The 21,813-nt window shown below is 40.6% G+C and overlaps 1 protein-coding gene across 2 annotated transcripts in view; it reads right to left on the bottom strand.

Moving 5' to 3' along the window:
* The window catches only part of PDE7B (phosphodiesterase 7B), a 293,064-nt gene that overhangs the window by 255,164 nt on the left and 16,087 nt on the right, over positions 1-21,813 (bottom strand). Inside the window, exon 1 of one of the 2 annotated variants that reach the window (XM_044754279.2) lies at positions 16,158-16,344. The exons of the other annotated variant lie outside the window; for it this stretch is intronic. The gene's annotated coding sequence lies outside the window, so the exon portion shown is untranslated. Of the gene's footprint in view, positions 1-16,157; positions 16,345-21,813 lie in introns of those variants that run through there. 2 annotated transcript variants of the gene reach the window in all.

Genomic DNA, 21,813 nt, shown 5'->3' with positions numbered 1-21,813 from the left:
AGGAAGCAAGAGCTTCCAGCTGGAGCAAGCTGGACAGGGTGGGCCCAGGGCCAAGGTTCCTCCCGGGTCAGGTTGGCAGTGGTTCAGTGGGAGCCTGAATCGGTTAGACCTACACTCTGGGACAGGCCGGGGCCTCTGTTCGTGGACCATATTATCCAAACCTCAGGATTCTTCTAGAATGAACCAGTTTCCTGAAGAGAGCTTAAAGATGTCCTTGAGAACCTACAAATTGGCAGGACCCTTGGAAGTTCAAAGCGCTGAGTGAAGAGATTTCATTTATATTCTTGGGCAAACTCCCGGAAGAAAGCTCTACTCCGAGCAGAAGTGAGGCTCAAAAACAAGTAGACCGTCTTGCTTCCACGGTAAAGGAAGATTAGAAACAGAGTGAAATTAAGTGGAGGGGCAGGAAGGCATGGGACGTAGGGATGGGATACAGGGACCACCTCATTCCTGGTTAGTCAAGAAGGAGAACCATCCCCTCCTTTTTTTAAAGATTTATTGAGGTAAAATTTATATACCATAAAATTCACCCACTATAAGTCTAAAGTTTTATGATTACTCGTTTATCTAGTTGTGCCGCCATCCCCACAACCCAGTTTTAGAACATTTCCATCCCCCTCTAACTCTCCCGCTGTCCTGTCTGCCATTGAGTGCCCACTCTGACCCCCAGCCTCATCAGTCACTCATCTGCTCTCTGTCTCTATGAACTTGACTTTTAAAAGACATTTCATATAAATAGAATCATTCAAGATGTGGTCTTCTGTCTGGTTTATTTCACTTAGCACAGTGTTTTCGAAGTTCATCCAATTGATGAATAGTATTCTATTGTATGGATATTCCGCATTTTCTTTATCCTCACCAGTTAATAAACATTTGAATTGTTTCTCATTATTGGCTGGTGTGGATAAAGCTTATGTGAACATTCACATACAAGTCTTTGTGTGGACATACGTTTTATTTTTCTTGTGTAGATACTAAGGAGTGGAACTGCTGGGCCATATCGTACACAAATATAATTTATCTTTTTAAGAAACTGCCAAACTTGTTTTCTCAAGTGGCTGTACCATTTCACATTCCCATCCGAAATGTGTGAAACTTCCAGTTTCTATCTTTACCCACGTTTGGCATTGCCAGATTTTTGGAATATAGCCATTCCTAGCAGGTATGTAATGGTATCTCATTGTGATTTTAATTTTCAGTCTCTGATGACTAACGATGTTGAGCATCTTTTCATGTATCTATTAGTTATCTGTATATCTTGTGTTTCAGAGACAGAATTTACTGCCTCTTCCTGTCACTTTAGCCCGAAGTCTCCCCCTCCTCCTTCTTGCAGTGCACCCTTTCTTTGTCTTCTGGGGCAGCAAGCACTTATGTTTCTCATCCTCTCTCTCTGGTCACTCGTTCTCAGTCTTTGTCGGCACGTCTTCGTCCACTTGATTTTTAAAAGTTGGTGTTTCTCAGGGTTGAGTTTTTAAATTCTCTTCACTTCTCACTTTACTGTCTTCTTATTCATGTTATTTTACTCCAAATGCCACAGTCCTGTTGTTGATTTCCAAATTCGTATCCATAATCCTGTGTTTTCTTCAGAGTTATCATCAATACACTGACTGCCTCCATGAAAACTTCACCTGGATAGCTCACAGATATCTTCAATCCTGAAACAAGCCCAGGACAGAGCAATCTTTGCCGCAGGATTTTCTCATCCTCCCTCCTTCCTTGCGCCTTCTCTCCCTCCCGTCCTCTCTCTATGCCTCCTCCTTTTCCTCATCCTCCTCCAGGATTCTCCATCAAAGTCAATGAAACCAAATGCTCAGCTGCTCCAGCCAGAAACCTGGGAGCCACACTTGATAACTTCTCTTTGTCGCATTCCACATTCAAACATTCGTCAATCCCCGATACTCCTCCCTTCAAAGTATGCAGCAGGTCTGTCAATAATTGTTCATCTTTTCTCCTCCAACCTTTAGTACAGCCATCATTTTCGGGGTAGACTGCAAGAATCTCCCTATAAATCCATTCTCCACATACCAGTCAGAGAAATATTTTGAAGATAAAAATCTGATCATGTCACCTCCTTTTATGCACACACCCACTTAAAATCCTTTAATTGCCTCCTATTTCCTTTGGACTAAAATCCAGCAAACATAACATAACCTAGAACACCACCCCTCAGCCTTGTCCAGAGCCACTCGGGAGGCCTCTCCCTCCTCTCCTGCAGCCCAGCCACAGTGGCCTTCGCCCCTCCTCTGGAGCTGGCTGCGTGCTGCTTCCTCTGCCAGCAACGCCTCCCCCACCTGCTCCAGCAGATCAAGGCCTGCACATCCTTTGCATTCCTGCTGAAATGAATGTCTCTTTATCCAGAAAGACTTTTTGATTTAGTACTTATTCTTCCCCTTGAACACTCCGATCACAACATACACCTCTCTTTAAATCAATCGCTCAGTTGTAAGGAAATAGTTATTTGCATGATTGTGGATATAATGCTTATTCTTCAGATTCTCAACCCCATGAAAACAAGAACTCTGTCTTCCCACCACTGTATCTCATGAATGTGGCAGAAAAGTTAGCTCAAATAGGGGCAAATGAAGATTGTTTGTCTAAATGAAATAATAAGTGAATTAATGCTTTTAACTTCTCTTCGAGAGTACCAAGACTATTCCCAGACAGATTTTCTCTAACCAAGAGGGAGGAATAATGGGAAAAATCATCTGGCCTGGATATTTTTAAAATTTTTCAGAAATCACACAACTTTAGAGATATTTATAGTATCTACGTTTGTTTTCCTTAAGTGTATACTCTTTGGGGTAGATCCTATTAATTACGTTTATCTTCCAGGTACCCAGAATTACATAGTCAGAGAAAGATTTACAAACACTGAAAAATAAAGCTACCATACTTCAATGTTGACATTCGTTTTGCTTCTTTGATCTATGTTTCTAAATAATCCAGGATAGTGACATTTATTTCACACTTGTAATAATCATAAATGAAATAACAACCACCTGTTCTGAAGTTGTGGATATATTCTCCCAGGTGTACTGGGGCTTAGAGACGTTGGATAATTTATCTGAGGTCACAAAGATAATTGCCCAGAGACACAGCGGTGAGCCCTTGGAAGCGTCAGAACATAGTGGTTAGACGCTGGGACTCTGCAGTTAGATCTGATTCAAGTTTGGTTTTGGCATTTACTAACTATGTGACCTTGGGCAGGTTGTTTAGTCCCTCTAAGCTTCAGTATTTTTTTTTTTTTTAAAGATTGGCACCTGGGCTAACAACTGTTGCCAATCTTTTTTTTTTTTTTTCCTGCTTTATCTCCCCAAAACCCCCCGTACACAGTTGTATATCTTAGTTGCCAGTCCTTCTGGGTGTGGGATGTGGGACGCCACCTCAACGTAGCCTGACGAGCGGTGCCATGTCCGCGCCCAGGATCCGAACCCTGGGCCGCTGCCGCGGAGCATGCGAACTTAACCACTCGGCCACGGAGCCGGCCCCAAGCTTCAGTATTTTTAATCTTTATAATGGGTCTCCTTGGGATCATAGACTACTGTAACAATTCCATGAGCTAATACGTATAGGAGCGCTCAATACAGCAGCTGACGTAGAGAAAGAATTCCATAAGGTCAACCGTACTACAGAGGGAGAGAATCAAGAGAAGGCATTCCAAACAAAGAAATGACATACATAAACGCAAAGGTACATCTGGGGAAATCGTAAGCAGAGTAGAATAGAGTTGGAGAGGAGTGGGAGATAAAAGTGTCAAAAGGCAGGTTGTGGTCAGATTATGGAGGAATCTAAAACATCACGCTGAAAGATTGGATTTGGTGCTAAAAACAACGAGAATCTATTGAGAAAAGAATAAGTGAGATTTTTAGTTTACAGGTTTCAACTTGACTACAACAAGGAATTGCCGTAAGTTATGCTTATTTAGAGCAACTGACTAAACTTTTCCCAAATGCGGATAATTGAGAAAGTATAGATTAACATACCCAATTAAGCCTTTTCAAGAAAAGAAAGGCCTTAATTAAAACATTCTTTACAAATATTGGTTAATTACTAAGTATAAGCCTTTGCTTAACAATTTTGAGAGCCGAATATAGCACAAACATTCAAATAAATACCAACACCTAAGCGTATAGTTAGTATGTTTTCTTGTCAATACCGTATTAGCCATCATTAATCACCTAACTGGTATATTCTCTTTCCTGATTTGACTGATCTTTTCATGTTCTCTTACTTTTTCTGGTGGGATCACTGTTCGAGGAAGAATTCTTTTCTCTTAGGTCTATGCAATTAATCTGCAGAGAAATTTAAAATACTCAAAAGCAAGACCTATTGTTGTATTTCTAGCCCCTAGCACAAGGCCTTGCACAGGACAAATGCTCAGCAAATACTTGCAAATATTTGTTAAGGGAGAGAAGGTAGAAAGAAAGGAAAGAAAAAAAAGAGGAAGGAAGTATCCCTTGAAAACATTGTTACTGTCCTGTAGAGGTCCATTTGTCACAGATGGTGCCTCTCCAAAGGGCTGTCTTTTATTTTCCTGAATATTTACAAACATTTAAAAAGAACTATTTATAAATGGAGACAAGCACTGGTTTTCTGATGGGTTGATGTGAGAAACGTGCTATTTGAGCACAGAATGAACTGATGACGGAGAGATCGCACACCTGTGCAATAAAGGTATTAATCGATTCAAAACCTTACACTCTGGAGAAGTTTTATCACAACAACCACGTAAGGACGCCTCACAGTGTCCTTAAAGGCAATCACATTACCTCACTGTTTTTCACTTGCTCACTCTTTAGTGGTTGGTGGCCATCTGACTGGAGGGGTTGGCTGTCTTGATTGGAGTCAAGCCCTTGTTCCATAAGACATGGAGGGGTTGATGTTAAGCTAGGCAGCAAACTAGCAGCAAACTAAATTGAGTCACGTTGTGTGGCCCACTCAACGCTGATGGAGCTCTCCACAATAGTGAGGATTCTGCATGATAGGTTAAATTTTCACATATTATCAAAATGTGGCCACAAGTCTGTGAATTAATAGAGGTCCAACAAAGCCACATGTCGTAACAGTTATGACCAACAATTGATTTGACCGAACTTTGCTTTTGTACCCCCAGCTCACTGCCTGGTATCATGATGTGGAAAGAAACGTGTGTTCTTTCTTCTTGTCATCACATATGATTATTAAAATTCTATCTCATTCTCTCTCCATACAGTCTTTCGAGGAGCTAGCTAGTTCTCTAAGTAACCTCTTTTCCCCCCACCTTCAGAGCCTATTTCTTTGGAATAGGGTCTTTTATACTCAAGTGCAGGATGTCTGAATTTTCCATTTGTCACAGATACTTCCTCTCCAAAGGGCTATTTTTTCTTTTTCTGAATATTTACAAACACTTAAAGAGAACTGTTTATAAATGAAGATAAGCACTGGTTTTCTGACAGGTTGATGGAGGAAAAATGATATTTCAAATATTGAAGCGTAGAATGGACTGATAATGGAGACAGCAAGGCCTGGAAGGCCACTGAAAAGGTGTTTACCATTATACAGTTTCACCGAGGTGCAGCTCTAGGCCAAGGTGGTGGCAGTAAGTAAAAAAAAAAAAAAAAAACAGACTCTCAAGGCATCCTGAAGAAAGTCTCTATTGGACATTGTGAATATTTGGCTCTAAGGGTGGGAGGAAGTGAGAAATTGAGAGACATCAAATGTTACTAAAATCTAGGCTCTGAAATAGAGAAGAATAGAAATATGATGACAGAACTAGAAAACCAAGAAGAGAGTTGGATCTGGGGCTTCAGAAGATCCTGAGTGACGTTCTGCAGAAGTTAAAGAGACAGTAAGGAAATTTCTCTGGCTTTACATGATTGCCACTGACCAGCTGCAAGATCTTAGGGGAGACACTTAATTTATTGGACGTCATCTCCACATTTGAAGAGCGCTACTTGGGTTAGCTGGTCACTTCTAACTGAAAATTTCTATAATTTTATTAATTTGACTCTTAGGTGGCCAGCTCAGAAGACAGGGAAAGATAAAGAATAGATTTGAGCCCAGGGATCATGAAAAGAGCAGTGGAAGAAGGCCATGAGAAAGATATACATGACTAGGATCTTTGTGTTCAATAAATATCTGTTGACTATTAGAAATATAGAATGTCCCCAAGAACAAGGGAAGAGATAAATTCCAGAAATACGGATGTTGTCCAACAGTGTCAAATGCCACAGTCAGTAAAAGAGAATAAAACCCAACAAGGGCTCCTGTATTTGGTGTGTAGGACGCCAGTGACATTAAGAAAGTACCGGGACCAGGATACAGGTTTTGAGAACATGACATACAAGAGCTGTGCTTAAGGAAGGGTACAAGAAGGGTCGAATTTGAGTATGGAGAGCCCAGGAACCTGGGGAGCATTTCTGTGATGTAGAATCAGGAAAATTCCGAAAATTATGAAAAGTCAATACCTACTTAGTGGTTACTAGAAGGATCCAATTTCTCTAGAGAATTTGGAATATGCTAATCACATCTATTGTTTAAGTAAAATAGGAGGCTAGTATGCACCCATGAAATACATAGGTGTACTCCTGTCTATATTCCACACGGACTGTATTGGCACCCAAACTCTATGAATGTGCGGGATGTGAGCTGCTAAGGTTCAAAATGGGTGAGAATTTATTGATATATACTAAGAATCAGAGATTACTTCATATAACACATTTATAAAGTAAAGTAATATTCCCTGTATTAAATTAGTTCTTCCTTCCAAATATGAAACAAAACCGAAACCCAAAGGACTTTGCCGCTGGAGAAATCCACCACGCAGATTTATGCATGTCTATCCAACCTAGTGAGCCTGGGCAGAACCAGATGAGAAACCAGCTTCATTCCCTGGTGATCTCAGTATATCGGAGGGCAGGACCCTAGTGTGAGGGACCCCAGCATTGTCGGGGAGTCCCTGACACAGATGCTCTGGGTCTCAGGGAAGGACACTGGTGAACTGGGACCATGTGGACTTTCTTGTTTATTCTGACCCATATTTAAAGCCCTAAAAGAGTCTGGACCAAGGCTGAGAACACAGCCTCGCTCAGTGGCTGGCGCACATGAGCCCTTGATGACAGTTCTTTGAATAAAGCAGGTTTCTCATTGATCTCATTGATAAAACTCCTTCACTAGAATTGCCCCATTGATTAAACCGTTGTCTATTACAGGATCATATTTGGAGCAATAAACATCAGATTTTGCAGATACAATTAGGAATCACCTTTCAGAGAAATTTATTTTACTTGTCTATGACTTGATGGCCTTGGAGAATTAATATAGCTTATTAATAAAGCTTAGCCTTTAATAGACACTGTCTCCCCCGCCTTTGCTGAATTATTATCATTTGACCTGTAGGAAACACAAGCATACGTGGGCTGGGCAGCCTTAAGGCCTTCTCCTGAGGGCTGAGGCTCCCAGCCTTCAGCGGGGCTGACAGGACACTGAGTGTATGTCCGGTTCGTGCTGCTGCTTCTGTAGCTGACAATGACCCACAGCCTTTGACCACAGGTTTAACAGGTTTTTGGGGAGATAGTCCTAATTTTAGGGTACACATTAATATTTTAATGGTGGTCATAAATTGTGTATAACTAACGCACTCTCAAAAATCAATATCAAGATTTAAAGAGGAAAATTGACAAATTGGAGTGTATCAGTAAAAGGAAATCATGAACACGAGGGCCCTGCACACCTTGACAGCTGAGGAACCCCTGGAGTCACTGAGGAGCCTCGTCTGAAGGGGGAGATTTGTCTTCCTGCGTGTCGATGTCTGCCTTGTGAAAGGGAGAGTACGTTTGCTCTCTGTGGTACTAATAGCAAAAGAGAGACATGGATTTCAGCTCAGTGTAAAGGAAAACTCCGTAATGAGTGGAAACGTCAAACTCCTGGCCATCTAGTGAAATACTGAGGTCTCCATCTGTCATTAGAGGTTTGAAAGAGGGCGAGAGGATAGTCTTCATTCTTACTACAGAACAGATCTAGTCAACAAAGTAAAAATGACAAATCAGGGTGGTAAAGAGTCTGCCTTCCGAAGTCACGTGGTGCACACAGGGCAAAACCTGTTTTAAAAACCTGCATGGACACTGCGAGGAGTCAACACTTTTGTAGTTTTGTCATCATCATCATTCTTTTGTCTGAGAAGAGAAAATTGCTATAGATGGAAATCTTAAGGGAAAAAGTCCTGTAACCCACCTGTTCAGTCTGTGGCATATTTATTATTGAATCGGGTTTAAACTGAGGAAATACTTAAGGGAAAGAGGCAGAAGGATTGATGAATGGAAGGAGAAAAACTGAGAATGTTCAAATTGAAAGAAATATAGTGGAATAGCATTGGATATTGAGAGGAAACCAACAAAAAAAGGGGCCAGGAAGCAGGAGAAACAGAGGGAAAAAAGTTGAAAATCGTCCTTTCTCAGTTGAAGAGTTTTTTCACATGAAGTACAGAGAGGATTTTAGTCGGCCCTGTGAGGACCTCAGGCAGGCAGGAGAGAATTCAACAAAAGTCTCTGTTCTCAGGTGGTCACACTGCACGCTGATCGACAAGAACCTGGTGGGCTGTGACATCCAGTGGGAGAGTGAGCTGCCAATGTCACACACAGGCTTCCAGGAATTCCCCTAGACAAAAACGCCAGCCGCTCCTGCTCGCCTTACTCTCATCCCAGATCTCATCGCTTCTTGCATGTTTAAATCTGATTTGAGGAATGGTTCCAAAGCATATTATTAAAGACCTAGCAAAAGAACTTTACCTTTGTCTAATAAAGAGAGCACTTATTCTAAACCTGTTCCACAAATTAAAGGAAGTGGGAAGACAGGAGAGGTTAAAGTAGACAAGTCTTCCTCAGCTTTGTTTTCAACTAATTTTCAAACATTTTTTAAGAATGTGCAACAAAAAGGGTCGTGTAGTTATTTCAATTACACAAAACAATTATTTCCACTGCCTTCTTCTGGAAAACTTCGAGTTCCTCTAAAGTAAAATCTCATATAACGTAGAGAAAGACAAGGGAAAAGTCCAGATGCTAGTGACTTGCAAATTGATTCGATTCTGGTGTCCATGCAAGTTGCCTTATTTACAGGAATCTTGGGTTTTATTCGCTTGTAGCCTCTTATGGTCATGAGGCCTTTGGCTGCTCTAGATTACAGGTCATCATGATGGGTGCTTGTTGTTAAAAACGTGCTGCAGAGCTTGGATTTTAATGTGCAGACGTCAGCACTGAACTCACTGTTTCTTTTACATAATACTGTGATTCCAGCACACATCGAAGATGTGCCCCCCACATGGCCAGATAAAACAGCACGGGCCACTAGCATGTTCCAAGTGCCTGCCTCGCCTGTGGGGCCTCTGCGCTCCCCAGGCTCTCCACACACTGAGGGAAACATGCAAATGCCACACCTGGGCTGCGATTTACCCTCAGATGACTCTTGCCCGGAAAAGAAAAAAAAATTTTTTCCTCTTCAGCATCTCTGGGATTGAACTATTAGCAAATTTATAATTTCGTTTATTCATTTGCTGAGCTCTAGTATTATCTAGATTGCAAAGAAAGCATGCAGACAACTTCCTTCTTCCTGCCTGCTTCGCCCCTGAATTCGGCTCTCCCTCTCCCTACCAGCCGCAGAGGAAAATATCCAGCTAAGCTCTCTGAAATCCCTGTGGCTGGAGGATTTCTTTTATGTAGCAATCTTGGCTTTAACTTCCTCAACTTCAGAGCCCAATGGAAGATCAGCTCTAAATTCTTTTTCCCAAGTTCCAGGGCAAGGAATAAAGACACATTGACTTCTTCATACTTTTGATAGTGCTCCCAAGGATTCCTCTCATCCTGCTTTACTTTCAGTTTTCCCACGTCCAATCTGAAACCTCCGAGCCATCAGACCACGTCTGCGGTGTTTTCCTTAGTTCCACACACCCAATTTACCATTCCAACTTATCTGCTGTTGCCTGAGATTTCCCTTCTCTAACTGGTTAAAAAAGCGACTCTTGGTTCCACTCATCTCAGCGTACGGTGCTTGGCCCACAGTGTGTGTTCTCTAAATGTTTGTTAGATGAATAAAGTCCTGAGACCGTCAATTAGACACCACCGTTTCTGCTTCCAAAGTATGTGGCCCAGAGCAGAGACCTCCTCGAGTGGGCTTTCTGTTTCCCGGATGATGTGTGGTCCACTGTTCTCTCCTTTTGATCCTCCCTCTGAATCTCATTTTGCTGACAGGCAACTCAAGCCAAAGAGGGTCATGCCCGGCATGTAAAGGAGGGGCAAGCGTCAGCCACGTCCACGTGTGACTAGTGGGGTGAAGTGCTACTGGGCATGAAAACAAAGATAAGTGGGTTTTTTGAGCATCTGCCTTCATGGCTTGCTCACTGTTCTGCTCCCTACGTTAACACAAAAAAATCAAGCCTTTTGGGTTGTCTTTATTTCTTTAACTTTTTGGTATTTACATTTTTACATAATGTTATACATATAAAAATTTATTTATATTTCTATCGTTCCCACTGTCCAAAAGTCCTTTGTGTCAGCAAACATCAACAGGATTCGCAAGATCACAATGTAAGGAACCCCTACACTGACTTCGCACGAATACCTGTTGATGGCTGCAGGGCCGCCGAGCTCCTCTCTAAGCCGTCCGTGTGTGTGTACACACAGGGCCGTCCCACACTAACTCCCTTCAAGTTATTCTTGTTTCATTTGTGCATATCTAACCCTCCAATTGAATTTCCTTAAGGTCAGAGATTGTGTCTTGAACAGTATTCTCCTGCATCCACATTTAGCAAAATCTGGTCATTCCAGTAGTCATCTAAAAATGCTACTGAGATGAATCTTGGTTAAAGATAAAAAAAAGTGCAGTAAAAAATACCCTCTTTTTGTAGGTCTTGCAGAATTTGCCTCAGCTAATAAAGAAGCGGCACTGTTTGACAGTCTTACAGTATCAGTATGTAAACAGACCTTGAGTTCTAGGCCTGGTTTTCTGGCTGATCGGTTCTAAATATTGTTATTTACTATACGTGTTGATGTTTTGACTGGTTTAAGTTTTTCTTTAAAAAAGATACACAAGTTGGGAGAGTTGTTATCTGTTCCCTTGTTTGTTTGTAGAGTGGAAAAGCTCTATTTACTTCATTCCTTCTACAGAACAAAATATTTTATATTTAATATGATACTTTTTGAAGCAATAAAAGATTTCTTATTCATCTTTGTCCCTGTTCCCTCATGTCATGATATGCCCAGATCATAGTGAGCACTCAATAACTGCTTAAATTCTTTTTATAATTAATCATTATAGGAGGCTTTTTAAAAGCATGATATGAAAATGATAAACCCCAAAGTAAAAAATGGATGGACTTGGTTACATAAAATTTTACATGGGTAATAAAACACAATAAAAAATTTCAAAAAAATTAAATACAAACTTCAAAAAATATATTCAAGATATATGACAAAGGGTTAGTGTTCACAACAGAAAAAAGCTCTTATGAATCAAATTTAAAAAATGAGCAGGCCAATAAAAATATGAGCAAAAGTCATATAAGTGACTACCCAGGACCAGAAGCATATAAAATTGTCTTTATTAATAATTAAAATAAAACAAATTAAGTAACCTATTATGTTTAACTCATCAGATCATCAAAGAATCAAATGATTGATATTACTGACATTTTTGGTAAGGATGGGGAAAATGTTATCCTTATTTGCTGTGGGTGAGAATAAAAATGGGAAAAACAAAACACAGCAATATATGTATATTTGGTAATATCTTTTAAAATTTAACTGTGCTGAAAGTTTTGACACAGAAATTCTAGTACCAGGAATTTATTCCGGAGATACACCAGCAATAGATGTGTCAGAATGTAGGTGCAATAATGTTTATTGCATTCTTTGTAATAGTGACATCCTATAAACAAATATCGACCCATAAGAGTTTGGAGAAATAAATGTAAAAGCATGAGGTAGACCTACCTACATGTCCAGCTATGGAAAAAGTGTCAAAGTTATTTTAAGGAGAAAAGCAAGTTATAGTGGCATATTAAGTATAATCTTATTGTAAAATATTATTATTATTATTATTATTTTGTGAGGAAGATTGGTCCTGAGCTAACATCTGCTGCCAATCTTCCTCTTTTTTTTTTTTTTTTTTTCTCCCCAAAGCTCAGCGTATAGCTGTATATCCTACTGGTAAGTCATTCTAGTTCCTCTCTGTGGGACGCCACCACAGCACGGCCTAATGAGCGGTGTGTAGGTCCACACCCAGGATATGAACAGGTGAACCCTGGGCCGCTGAAGCGGAACACGTGAGCTTAACCACTTGGCCATGGAGCCAACACCCTTATTTTATAAAATTAAAGTGTGCATTATAAAATTGAAGTGTACATCTTGGCATATTCTTTCCAGCAATACGAGGACTGATCCAGGTACACCTCTTTCCAATTATAAACACACATTAAAAATGAAAGTTTGGTAGAATATGTGACAAAAGTTGTAAATATCTTCTTAAAATAAAACAAACAAATGAAAGTCCCTAAGAACCTGAGCAAAGAAGGGACTTCAATGCGGGTGTTCTGGTCATGGGAGAAGTGTGGCAACAACAGGATGGTGCAGCAGATGCTGAGAGCTCCCTGTCTACCTCTCTCTGGGCTTTGAGGGTGCTCCTGCTGATTTTCAACAGCCAGGATCTGCATCTCTGTAACTTAGGGCTTTTTCTCCCCAGAACTCTGGAAGCTTGCTCTGTTCGCACGTGGCACATGGGAAATGTCAGAGAATAGCGTCTCCTTCTCCCCCTGCCCTAGGGACCCTCAACCAACTATTCCCCAGACACAGCGTATAAATACACCAGCTCCCTTACCCTTTGGGGTGGGTTGATTATGAGACGTGTTTTGCACCATTTCCCAGAGTTTCTCACTTTAATGTCCACTCACATAGCTGGCTTCAAAGCACACTCTCTATGGGTCGCCTCCCCTCACTTCTCCTCTGTCTTGCTGGGGACCTGTGTATCCCCCAAAGAGTCTATGTGCCCCGGAGTCCTTGCCTCAGGATCTGCTTTTGCGGGGACCAAAACTAAGAAAGATCCTAGGATATAGGATTGGGGGTTTAGTGTCCATTCAGAAGCCAAAGTGAAGAAAACTAGAACCAAGAGCCTTGCATTAACATGACTCTGGGCTGCCCCTCAGGGAAAGGAGGAAAAAGGTCTTTGCTCATCATTCCAGGGAAATGACAAGACAGTTTCTCTTTCTGTTATACAGGGAAAAAAACAACTTCACATGAGAAATTGAAAACCAAGACCTGAGCCCGGAATTTGAATGGTACGGGAATATAAAGTGTAAAAAGTGAATGGGCGATCTGGTTCTCGAGTGGCAACTTTCCTAGGATGCTGTGTGGAAGAAAACATGAAACATGTAAGACATGAAAAAAGTAAATCTCTGCTGAATCTAAGCCAAACAGTTAAAAAATACAATAAAAATGAAAGCAAATTCATCAAGAAAGAATCAGAAGACAGGAGAATAAGAACACAAGTTAACAGAACAATTTGACGGCATCCACAAAACAAGGAGGATACACATTATTGGAGAGAAATGAGAAGATCAAAATTCTAGGGAGGAGCATGACACTGACATAGGAGTGTGCAAATATTTAAAACAACAAATATATCTTCTAGAAATGAGAAATCAGGTAATTGAGGAAAACACAAACATGGATCAACTGCCTTTCAGACATTACAGAACTGGAAGAGAAATCTAAGGAAAATTTTCTCTATGTAGTATAGAGAAGTGGAGCTACGGTAAATGTGAAGGAGTATTTAAGAAAAAGGGATTCTGGGACAAGAAGGCGGAACATACGGTATGGATGTAAGGGATGTTCAGGAAAGTGAGAAAGGATGGGAGATGCAATTTTCAAAGAAAGTGTGGCTGAAATTTTACCAAGGATTTGGTGAAATACGTGACACACAGGATAGAAGAAATGTGAGATTATAAAGCAGGATAAATGAAAGTAAATCTAGACATTGTAGTGAGCCTGCGGAGCGAGAATGACGGGGTCATTCTCAGGAGCATCTCTGCGAGGAGGGCAGTTAGCTGACAGCCTCCAGCTGCTGCGCCTCCAGGGTCTGCTGCACTGTTCACACGGAGGCCATCCTCTCCCCAGACAGCTCCCAGCCCATGCTGGGCATGCACGATGCAGCTACTGTCGCCCAGCCCTTCTGGCCCACCGCCACCCTCTTCCAACAAGCAGGTCTCCTTCAGAGACCCCAGGACCTGGCTGAGCCCCGAGCTGCGCCACAGGCTGAGCCTCCTCCCACACCACACTCCCTTCCTCTCTCTGCTCTCAGACGCGGAACTGCTCTGGGGCCTGAAGGCTCGCTGTCTACTCCTGCTCCCTCTGCCCTTTATCCTTCACAGGCCATTTCCCCCAAGAAATCTGCTGTATTTCTAATATTGTCTTGAAGTGTGCTTTGCAGAGAACCTGAACAGACACAGAGACAAATCCTTAAAAGCAACCAGAAAAGACGGCGCACCACAAAGGAACAGCGATTAGACTCAGAAAAATTTCATCAGCAGCAATAGAGACTAAAATGCAAGTGAACGTTGTCCTCAAAGTGTTGAGAGAAGATGATTGAAACTCGGAGAATTCTCGCCCGGGAGTGAGGGTTGCACAGGACATTTTTCAGTCTAAACGTTGCGAGTATTTACCACTTACAGACCCTCAAAGAAAGAACGTGAACTAGACAGGGAGAACGAGACGCAGGAAACCTTGCTGAATAATGTTGGAAATGAGAGGTAAATTTAAATAAGCATTTACTATAAAAAAAATTTTAAAAGATAATAGCTCAGGGTCTAAAAATAAGGTAGAGCTCAAATATAAACAGTAATAACATGGTTTGGGGGCTGGACGTGATCTAAGTAAGTTCTTTATATTACTCTGTGGTATGATGGAAATATTAAACATTTATATTTTAACTCTAGCATGAATGTTAAAAATTTAAGGATAGTCACTAAAACTCCAAAAAATGAAATGTTTAATCTCCAAACCAATGAAGAGAAAATGAATTTAAAACTTAAATCCATCCAGTAGAAAGCAGGAAAAGAGTAAATAAGAAGCAACAAAAAGCAGGATGGATAGAAAAGCAAAGGTAAAATTGAATAAATAAATTTTAATGTATATACGGATTTAGCTTGACAGTTTGTAAAAGAGTCTTTGATTGAATTAAAAAATAAAATTCAGCTATATATCTAAAAAGACACATCAAACATATGCATTCACAGAAATGTTGAAAGTAAGAGAAGGAAAAAAAGATGTGTCAGGAAAATAGTAACCAAAAGAGAACCGGAATAGAAACTTTTAATATTAGAATATTATTAAGATGTTATTAATATTTTAATAGTAGATGGAATGGACTTCATAGCAGAAATAAAAGTAACAGTCGCCAGGAAGACAATCATTCTGAATTTGCATTCCTTTACCAGGCAAACCTTGAGTGTACAAAGCAAAAATTGACAGAATTACAAGGAGAAATTCACAAATCCATAATTCCAGCAGGAGATTTTAATGTGCTCATTGCAGACATTGATCCAGCAGGCAAAAAACTAATAAGGGAATAGACGGTTTTGACAACACAGTTAACAAGCTATCTGTAAACACTGCTTCCAACAATTGCAGAAAATATATTCTTTTCTTTCTCACATGGATTTTTTTTCACAAAAATTAGTGACTTCAGCTGCAAAGCAAGTCTCAAAAATATCAAGAATCATTTTACATAAGCACATTCCCTGAGCACCACACATTAAATTTAGAAATCAGTCATAAAGGAGAGCACTCTCTCTTCCACCTCCCACACTTAGGAATTTAAAATGGTCCCTTCTAAATAATTATTGAATAGAGAAAAAAATTGTAGGATTTACAAAATATTTAGAAATGAACCATGATGAATATAGCATATTTTAAAGATTATGATATCCAGCTAAAAAGGTCCTGGGAGGGAAATTTATAGTTTGAAATGTATAAAGAAGAAAGGAAGAAAGCTTAAAACTCAGCAACAGAGGAAGTCAAAAGTCCGTAGAAGAAAGAAAACCACTGGATTAAGGAGGGAAATTAAGGAGGCAGCAGGAAGAGCTGAGAGAGAGGCTGGGCCGGCAGGCAGCTCCCTCGGCCTCCTGGCATTTGTACCTGCTGTGCCCTCTGCCAAGGACACTCTTTCCTCAGGTATCTGCATGGCTCACTCTCAACTCCTGCAGGTCTTTTCTAACAGGCCACCTGCTCAGGGAGACCTCCTCGGCACCGGGTTTACGGTTTCACGCCCAGTCCCCCAGCGTTCCCTGTCTGCTCTGCTCTCCTTTTTCCCATAGCGATGATCACTCTCATCTCTTACACGTGTGTTTAATTGACTGCGGCTCTGTGATCTATTTTGCTCACTGCTGAATCTGCAAGGCCTAGAATCAAGCCTAGCTTAGCAGTTTTCAATACGTATTTGTTGAATGAATGAATGACGTTCCAGCTATTTAGGTGGTGGGTACACAGATGTCTGTCACATCACTCTCTATAGTTTTCTATACATTTGAAAGATTTGCAATTAAAAATTTAAACATTTTTAATAAATAATATCTATGTCTATGAATATAAACCAAAGTCTTAACAAGGGTTATCAGTATCTACATTTTCATATTACTCCAATTACAACACGGTTGTGTTGCTTTTACAATACAACAAAGATAAACATAATGCCCACTAAAATAAATCATATACACCTAGTTCATAGAGTCAGTAAATCCTATTACTATTTTAAAGCACCTATTCTTTTCCAGAATTAGTGAAATTAGCAGAACTATATCATACTACATGAGATCATTAAAGAACCCTTCAAAAACAATTTAGACAAAGAAACTCCATCATAAAGATATTCACAGGACATTGTATTATTTCAGTGAAAAAATTTTTGAGAATATTCTTGGACTCAAGTGTCAAGTCTAAAAAGTCTGGGGACAAAGGGACACTTGGAGGTTTCTGGGGAACATCTTTACCCCCATTCTTAGATATTTTTGTCTGTCATGTCATTTTGTGTTTGTGGATAGCTTGGGAATTCAGTGGGTCTCTGACAGAGGAAATTTAGAAGTTTGTGATGGAGAAGAGTAAAGGAAGTCAAACAATAGCCTCGCCTTACTGACTGCTGACTAGATCAGTTTGGCTCTCAGCTCCGGCCCTCCCTCTGCAAGGTAAGTACAGTCACAAGATACCTTCATTTTAGGGAGTAATTGTGCACATGGACTGTTACCAGAGTAAAATTTTTTCATGCTTGTAAATTAATTCATTAATGCAAGAGTAATTATAGAAAATTAATTGAAACAGATTGTCAAAACGCTAATGCTTTAGACAATACACCAAGACACAAAAATTGTTCTGTTTCATAGAACCCTTTCTATTTATAGAATAAAACATAAACTGAGAAAAATCCTAAGTCCAAGATTATTGCAATCTGCTGATTATGAGGTTTTCAAAAACAGAATTTAAGTGAAAGGTTTGGATGTGAAGGAAGGGGAAACAGCACACTCACTCAATAGTAACGGGGAGATGTGGAGTGTTTAAGTTCCTGTGCACAGTGAGTGCAATCAATCGTGTATTAACTAAGCAAAAATGTGGCAAGTGGGCAGAAAAGTGAGGTTCCAGGTGAAACTACTGTGGGAGCCTTCCATTAACGCGCGTGCTCAGCTCTTCGTAGTACGTGTCTAACAGACCCACTCCAAATGTGGAATGAGTTTGCGTTGTGAGACTGTTAGGCAGGGAGGATGCACACGACTGGATCTCCTTCCTTGTGTCATCTTGAAGCAAAGAGCATTAATCTGACAGAATGAAAAGGAAACCTCTGATTTCTAACCATTTTTAAAGATTCTATGAACACCTGCACTTGACGGATTGCATTCGTCAGAGGAGCTACACAAATTGTATGGCATAAATATTTTTGTGTGCATGATTTTTGTTTGGCAGGATCTTATGTGAAATTGAAAGTACCCTTAGAAAGACAACAGCGGTGTTAGTGTAATGTGGACGATGCTGCACGAGAAAAGTTTAAGCGTGTCTTTGTTGGGAAGTCATTGATAAAATTATGAAATCTTAAACAGGAATTCTTTCTGGCTTAGCACATGGAGCAGTGCTAAAATAGTAATATGATTTGTTATGAAATTCTGGATTGCTTTCTAGAGGTAAATTATGAGGATGCTACTGATTATATTTACATAAGATAAAACTTGCTGAGGCAACTGAACTCTTCTCTGTAACACTCAAGCCCTTAAGAAAGCTGGAATTAGATCATTTTTGACAACTCACTGAGGCATCTCTCAGGAAAAACTGGAAGAGCTAATGAGGTGACCTAATCAAAATGCTATTATGAATAGGACTTATGCTGAATTGTCTGAACTAGTTGTTTTCTTTCTAATTTCGTTTCTGTTATATTGTCCACATTACTAAAGTCCTGCCATTTATATTTTCCTAAGGATCATTTATTAAAATAAAAACTAAAGAGATGGTATGAGGCTATAAGACAACAATAATGATGAATAGTAGTTAATAGTTATTTAGATCTTTCATCATATCTATACCGCCACATATGGATACATATTTTACATATATATATTTTACATATAATATATAAAATGGACCTATTCTTACAACACTGTGAGAGATTCTTATACCAATATAAAATGAGAGGAAACTGAGCCACAGAACAGTTAGTGACCTTCTTGGGACCACAGCATATGTGAATGTCAACGCCAAGACTAGATTTCGAGGGTCCTGTCCTTCCCCAGGCTTCTTTTCCTCAACTCATACCCCTGTGTTTTCTACAACCAATGACTATCTTGTACACAAGTGACCATGGTCAGAGGAGCATCTTTCTCTGTCCCCTGCCACCTGCCACCCAATAGGCAACCCTCCAACCTTGCTCTGCTAGGCCAAATAAGAGGAAGAGGAAGTGTGTTCCTGGTATCTTAAGGAGTCGGGGCAAATATTTCCATAACCCTGTTTCCCACGTTGCTCAGGGTCTGTGTATTCTTTGCACTTGGGTATCATATCCTGTGGGTTGCAAAGGCTTTGGTGGGCCAACTGGAAATCCAGCTGTCATAAATAATGTCGTGTCTATGGTACGATTCTCTTCTAGTTCTAGACTTTTGTATCAAAACAAAAGTCTGCACATTGGAGATGCCCATACTTTCGTGTGGTGGAAAATACATAATAATGGCACAATTTAAAGCAACTGGGCTCTCACTAGGGGCCACGTTTAACTGTGATTGTGCTAAAAACATCTGAGAGCAGACATGGGGCAGCAAATTCATACCACAGTTTCTGTGTGCTTCTCTCAAGTATGTATGGAAAATTCCTGCCGTCAGGGTCCCAGCCGGAAGCCGCAGCCCCTCACCACTGGGAATGCATAAAGAGGCTTTCATGTCTGCAGAGTCTTCTGAAGCAGCAGCTCTGGCAAAGCTCCAGTAGGACAGGCAGCGCCATGTAAAAGCTAGATGAGTGTGTGTCCGAATCGTTCCTGGCTTCTCCTCCTCTGGATGCTGGTGGAAGGGTTAGTCCTTCTCCCCTTCCTATTTACATTGTCTTCCTAGGTGCCAAGGTCACTCAGTGCCAAGGCTTTAAATAGCATAGATATTGATAAATCTAAGTTCAGTTCTAATCTCTCCTCTGAACACTGCATCTCAAACTTAACGTATCCTTAACAGAACCCCTAACTTCTTCCTGCACCCCCCTTTTCCAGCCTCATCCTCCCTCGGTCTTCCCCATCTTGTCAACGGTACCTGCAGTCATGCAAGCCGAAAATCAGATGTTCTCAAATGTCTTTTATTTATCTGACATGTACATAATATACATAGTACTTACTACTGAACTCAGTCTTAAGTGTGTATACACACACAAACACACACGTTTAATCTGTATAGCAATTCCGTAAGGTGGGCATAATTAACATCCTTCTCTGATTATACAAATGAGGAAACCGAGAGCAGGTCACTTACTCGTTCAAGTTTACAAAGCTGGTAGGAGGCTGAGCCGGAACATGAACCAGAGAGCTCAGCTCCAGAATCTGGGATCATAAGCACTGCATATAGCTGTCCCTCCTTTTCATCCAGTTGCCATCCAGGCCCATCTGTCCACTCACAGACACTCACATCTGAACACCGACCACCACTCCACTGTCTCCACTTCTATCCAAGCTACCCTCACCACTCCTCCTGCCTGCCGTAGCCACCAGCTGCCTGTGACGGCTTCTGTATCTGAGGCTGGATGTCCATACTCCACCCAGAAGCCAGAGTGATCATTTTAAAGCATAAAGCAGATGATATCTCTTCCTTGTCTACTCGGTTTCCACAGTCTCACATTCACAGTAAAAAGAGTAATATTCAAACCATGCCCTTCCCCTTAGAGGGTCCATGTGGTCCGGGTCCTACCTACCAAGGGCCACTCATCTCCTCGCATCCCATCATCTCATTTTGCTCCAGCAGCACTGGCCTTTCTTCTTTCAAACAAGGAAACTTGCTCTCTTCTCAGGACTTAGCCCCAGCCCTTTCCTCTGCCTAGATCACTCCTCTGCCAGGTCTCTGTGTGGCTGCCTCTTTCTTATCATCTCAGACACAGAGGAGACTCCACGAACCTCTCAGTTATGTGCCCACATCTCCACTGCCAGCAACTTGCCTCCCATTGCTCTGTCTTATTTTCTTCTTGGCATTTAGCAGTATCTGTAATGATCTGTCAGTCTCCTCTCACTGGGGATGGGGACTCTGTCCTTTCTACTTCTATCTCTCCAGTCTCTACACCATATTAGCTCGCCAAATACCTGATGCTTGAGTGAATGAATCCTGGTTCTGTCAGTTAAAAGCAGTGACCTGAGGCTAAGTATTTAATCAATGGGGGTCTGAGTTTGTTCATCAAAATGGGGAAAATCACACCTATATGTTGGAGAGTTTCTGAGCATATTTGGAAGATTTAAGCAGAAATTAAAATTTTTTCTCAAGACTAGTGTTCATGAATATAATGTATTAAAATTTGGGTCTGATTAATCATTTGTCATATGTGCAAATATTTAGATAGTTTCACATTGATCAAAAGAAGTCTATATCCATCCCAGTTCTGAGATCTAACACAATTACTTATAATTCTAGATTCTATTAATTCTAGAATTAATATCATGTACCAACTATCTGGCTATATACCCCCATATGTGTACACACACACACACATAAATATACACGTATATGTATACACATGCTTGAACCCCATGAAATTACTGATATTTTACTGTTTTGGGCCAAAAACTTTCTCATTTCAGTGGCTTGACCTGATATCTATATCTATCTATTTATCTCTATAAATTTACGTGGACACACACATATGTACACAACTTTGTGAAGCAGGAAAAACAGAATCATGTGATTATTTATCTGAGGGTTTTACAATAAAAAAAATAATTCAGCCAACATATTTAAGGCCTCTAGGTCAAACTAAGCAAGAAAAATGTAGAATATTGGGCCTAAAATTCAATTTCAGTTAAGCGAGCGTACGTATTCCCTTGGATTGAACACTGAACACAGTTCTGAGCTGCCTGTGCAGTGGGGGAAAGTCAGAGAAGCCCACCATATTACAGTCCTGGGTGTCCGCCACAGACCCCACAAACAGTGTTCTTTTTAAATTTTCTCCACGTCTGGATTTGTCAGACCATTCTCTTGATAAAATGTAGACACCAGAAGGGGTGACAGTCAACATATTTAAGCACTAGCATGATGAGAGGCACCTGATTGCTATCATTCTGGCATCACGCAGTGGAACAATGGCCCAG

The sequence above is a fragment of the Equus asinus genome, chromosome 24 (assembly GCF_041296235.1).
Source record: "Equus asinus isolate D_3611 breed Donkey chromosome 24, EquAss-T2T_v2, whole genome shotgun sequence".
NCBI lineage: Eukaryota > Metazoa > Chordata > Mammalia > Perissodactyla > Equidae > Equus > Equus asinus.
This window is presented reverse-complemented; position numbering and strand designations above follow the sequence as displayed.